Source organism: Myotis brandtii, unplaced genomic scaffold, assembly GCF_000412655.1.
Source record: "Myotis brandtii unplaced genomic scaffold, ASM41265v1 scaffold550, whole genome shotgun sequence".
Taxonomy (NCBI): Eukaryota; Metazoa; Chordata; class Mammalia; order Chiroptera; family Vespertilionidae; genus Myotis; species Myotis brandtii.
In genome coordinates, this window is record NW_005370043.1 from 4148820 (window position 1) to 4153916 (window position 5097).

The window sequence follows — 5097 nt, forward strand, 5'->3', positions numbered from 1 at the left end:
TTATTTATTTATCTAAGATGCACCGACACTGAATTTATCTGAAAAATAAAAAAGTCGATATTAAGAAAAAAATTGCAAATGGAAGATTATAAGAGAGGGTTTCACGTGCCAGCAAAAGTTACTGGCGTGCTATGTTTGGCACCTGTGCCAGGGGTTGCCCACCCCTGGACTAGGGTGTTCCTTTTGGGCAGAAATCTCTTGTGAGGTTTAACTTGATATTTCTATTTGTGATGGTCACTTTAAGGTAAAGGTCCCTAAAATTAAGACAAAGAAGAAAAAACATGCTATGGTACAAACGAGGGACAGATAATAACTTAAGAGTTCTAAGTGCTTTTCTCCCCGTTTTGAAACAAGGACTATCTACCAAAAAAATGAGGAAGAGGTGTAGTTAATGACTATTATGCATTCCAAATAAGGAAACTAGCAATATATACCATTATAAGAGAATCACAGAAGGGCAAAGGCCAATTTGTATAAAGGCATACCTACTCTTATTGCAAACTGAAGGCAAGACACTCCACCAGCAAAAAGATTATGGCTTGTTCTACGGAGATACTCACTATTATGGTGGCCTGGAATCAAATCCGCAATATGTTTGAAGTATGCCTGTACTCACTTTATTGCGACGGCCTGGAATTGAACCCGCAATATCTCCAAGTATGCCTGTATTAAACTCTTTTTTTTTTTAAAGTATAGATCACTGTTTTAAATACTAAAATTAAATGTCTTATATAATAAAAACTTAAGCCAGTATTCAATTATAACTGTATTCAATTAAGCCAGTATTCAATTATAACTGTATTCAATTAAGCCAGTATTCAATTATAAACTTATAATTTACAAGTAACTATTCCCTAGATCATGAAGTTGTACCTTTCTTTAAATAAAATACCTTTTCAGATAATCAAAACCTGTTTAATTCAATGTAAGAGCCCATATTTCAAAATGAATTATGTTATGTTAAAATGTCATTATAATAAACTTGGAAGCCTAATTACTTTTTGGTGGAAGTTTGTTATACTAAAGATATTATAAATCACATTTTTACTCTATAGGTGCATGGGATGAAACAAAATTGATGCTAAACTCTCTATACTAAATTATACATTGAAAAATAGTGATCTGGCCCTGGCCAGTATGACTTAGTGGATAGAGCATCAGCCTTTGGACTGAAGGGCATGTACCTCAGTTGCAGTCTCAGTCTGATTCACGGTAGGGGCGGATGTGGGAGGCAATCAATTGATGTCTCTCACATCGATGTTTCTCTCTCCCCCTTCCACTCTCTCTAAAAATCAATGGAAAAATATCCTTGGGTGAGGATTAAAAAAATAAAAACAACAATAAAAATAGTGATTTGAACCCTTATAGGATGAATAGTAACTATCTAGCCATATGCCCAATTTTCTTCTTCCTGACCCTCTATTTTATCTGACTTAGAAGGGGAACTATTGAGTGGGTATTATGAGAACATCTAAGGTATGAAAAGGTGAAGGGAGCTTCAAGGATAATTACTGTCTGAGAGCAGAACACAGAGGAGCTCCTTTCCCATCAGGGCAAAGATTTCATTTATACGTATGTTGATAAAAAAGATAATTCTTAAAAACAAACATTGTTATAGTTAGTTCTTTTTGGATAGACTGACCCCAACATTTTCTACCCTGGACCATCCATCATGAGGAAGCAAATTAATACAAAAAATTCAACTATGCTGTTATATAAAATAGACATAGTGACATTAAACAGTCATGGTATCCAGAGCAAGAAGTAAGATACCCTCCCAATAGTGAAGAGGAGAGCCAGAACGCCAGTGAATTAGAGATGAAAAGCTGTACAGTCTTGAGGGTGTTGATATACATGAAATGGCCATGAGGTCACCTCTGGTTCTCAAAGCCTGTGCACTCTCCAACATCACCCAGAAGAGCTCAGCAGCACAGTTATTCCTTGTATATTTAACTATGATGCATCCTAATAAGCAATGTTCACAAGTGCCCTGGGTCATCAAGCTAAATTATGTTCAATAAGTTCTATTTAAGGGTAACTAATTAATGCAAGCAAGACTCATCAAACAAATTAGCAGGTGAAAGACAAATAACAGTATAGTTACATAATGCCAAAATATTTTTCCAGAAGATATTTAATGATTACAAAGTAAAAGCAGTAACCACGCAGTGGCAAGATCTGGTAGATACCACCTCTTGATATGATGTACTGAGAACACATTGCCATATGAGATAACCTTGCCAAAAACACACAACCTCAATATGATCATGAGAAAACATCAAACAAAACCAAATTGAGGGAAAAGCTATAAAGTCTGTACTTAACAAAAAAATGCCAAGGTCATGAAATTCAAAGAAAGACTAAGGAACGGTTGATTTCAAATTAAAGGAAACTAAAGAGACATGACAACTGAATGCAACTTGTGATCTGAGATTGTTTTGGGGGGCTGAAACAAAATTGATGGTAAACTCTTTTATACTGAATTATACAGTGAAAAACAGTGACCTGAGCTAACAGGATGAGTAGTGACCATTTAGCCGATATCCACAATTTTATTTCTCCTGATCCTCTATTTTATTTTATTTTGACGTGTAACTTCTGAGCACGTATCCTATATGATAAAAGCCTAATATGCTAAGTGTCCGGTCATCTGTTCAACCAATCAAAGGGTAATATGCTAATGATATGCTAAAGCCACTCAACTGCTCACTATGATGTGCACCAGGGGTCCTCAAACTTTTAAAACAGGGGGCCAGTTCACTGTCCCTCAGACCGTTGGAGGGCCGGACTATAGTTTAAAAAAAAACTATGAACAAATTCACCAACAGGCAGTGGCGGCAAAAACACCCGGCGGGCCGGATAAATGTTTTCGGCGGGCTGCATGTGGCCCGCGGGTCGTAGTTTGTTGACCCCTGATGTGCACTGACCACCAGGGGGCAGACGCTCCAACTGGTAGGTTAGCTTGCTGCTGGGGTCTGGACAATTGGGCTGAGCGAGATGGCTGGACACGCCCTGGAGCCCTCCCGTGGTCCCTCCTCGGCTGTCCAACCTCCCACGTCCCTCCCCTGCACTGGTAGGGTCCCTTGGCCTGGCCTGAGCCCTCTCGCAATCTGGGACCCCTCAGGGGATGTTGGAGAGCCGGTTTCGGCCCGATCCCACAGGCCAGGCTGAGGGACCCCACTGGTGCATGAATTCATGCATCGGGCCTCTATTATGACATAATGATATAAATGATACTATTGGAACTGGAAATTTTTGAAAAGTATTTAAATAAGCTAATATAAGCCCTAGCCGGTTTAGCTCAGTGGATAGAGTATCAGCCTGCGGACTCAAGGGTCCCGGGTTTGATTCCGGTCAAGGGCATGTACCTTGGTTGCGGGCACATCCCCAATAGGGTGTGCAGGAGGCAGCTGATCGATGTTTCTCTCTCATCGATGTTTCTAACTCTCGATCCCTCTCCCTTCCTCTCTGTAAAAAATCGATAAAATATATTTTTAAAAAATCAATAAATAAGCTAATATAATTGTATCAATGTTAATTTCCTAATTATTTCCCCTCTTTTAAAATTTACAAACAGAAAAAAATAATTCTTTTTTTGGTGTATAGTTCTGAGTCTTAACAAAAGCATACAATTGTGTAACTTCTGCCACAATTAAGATGTAAAGCAGTTCCATCACTTCCCAAATTCTCTTGCACTGCCCTTTTATAGTCAACCCTTTTCCCCAATAATTACTTTTTTGTCTCAATTGCCTTTTCTAAAATGACATAAAATGGAACCATATAGTATATAATTTTTGAGGCTTTCTTTTTTCACTTAGCAGAATATATTTGAGATTAATCTGTGTTGGTGCATATATCAGTAGTTCTTTTCATTGCCAACTAGTATCTTTATTCCATTGCCAACTAGTATCATTGTATGAATGAACCATATTTGTTTATACATTCAATTTCCTGATTATGATAATTTGTACTGCAATTATTTAAAAGAATGTGCTTGCCCTGGCCAGTGTGGCTCAATTGCTTGGAGTGTTATCCCGTACACTGAAAGGTCTCCGGTTTGATTCCACATCAGGCTCATACCTAGGTTTCTAGTTTGACGTGCACTCAGGGTGGGAATAGCAGGCAGAGGCAGCCAAATGACCGATGTTTCTCTCTCTAAAAAGACATTACTACCCTGCTCAAAAACCTTTTATAGCTCTCTGTCACCTATAAGATAAGTCCAACCTTAGTGTAGCATCCACAATCTGGCCAACTTACCTTTCCATCAAAGTCTCTTGACCATTTACATGACATTATCATTCTCAAAAATAAGAGAAACATCTCTATACTTTGCTAGTTCTATTCCTTTTACATGTAATAGCCTTCTTTTCTCATCTCTTTATTTACTAATATTCCGATTCAAGAGTCAACTGACGTGATACTTTTACTGAGAAGTCTATGCTTATCTCCTGCCCGCCCCTCCCATTCTACCTAGGCCTAGTTGAAATTAATTAGTCTTAATTAACATTTTATTTCTATTTTGGCACTTACTCTTTATATTATAATAGAGGCCTGGTGCATGGATTCGTGCACAGGTGGGGGGGTCCCCTCAGCCTGGCCTGCGCCCTCTCGCAATCTGGGACCCCTCAGGGGATGTCCGACTGCCAGTTTAGGCCCAATCCTGTAGCAGTGCTTGAAGCAGCAGGAGGCTGGGGAGGAGCCCAAGCCAGGCTGGGCAGTGCCGGCCTTAGCGCTTGGTGCTCTCTCACTGCTCCTTAGCACTGCTGTGGAGGCAGGAGAGGCTCCTGCCACTACCGCTGTGCTCACCAGCTGTGAGCCCTGCTTCTGGCTGAGTGGTGCTCCTGCTGTGAAAGCGCAGTGACCACCAGGGGGCAGCTCCTGAGTTGAGCCTTCTGGCTGGGTGCTCCTGCTGTGAAAGCGCAGTGACCACCAGGGGGCAGCTCCTGAGTTGAGCGTCTGCCCCCTGGTGATCAGTGCACCACATCGCGACCAGTCGTTCCAGTTGTTCTGGTTGTTCCATTGTAATGGTCGCTTAGGCTTTTATATATATACTAGAGGCCCGGTGCACAAAAATTTGTGCACTCGGGGGGGGGGGGG

The 5097-nt window shown here is 40.6% G+C and overlaps 1 protein-coding gene across 22 annotated transcripts in view; it reads right to left on the minus strand.

Annotated features, from left to right (window-relative positions):
* BTRC (beta-transducin repeat containing E3 ubiquitin protein ligase) overlaps positions 1-5097 on the minus strand; it is a 175035-nt gene that overhangs the window by 80690 nt on the left and 89248 nt on the right. For 2 of the 22 annotated variants that reach the window (XM_014549450.1, XM_014549449.1), the window contains exon 1: positions 561-847. The exons of 18 other annotated variants lie outside the window; for them this stretch is intronic. The gene's annotated coding sequence lies outside the window, so the exon portion shown is untranslated. Of the gene's footprint in view, positions 1-560; positions 848-1184; positions 1200-5097 lie in introns of those variants that run through there. 2 more of the 22 variants (XM_014549455.1, XM_014549454.1) reach the window with 2 other exon arrangements.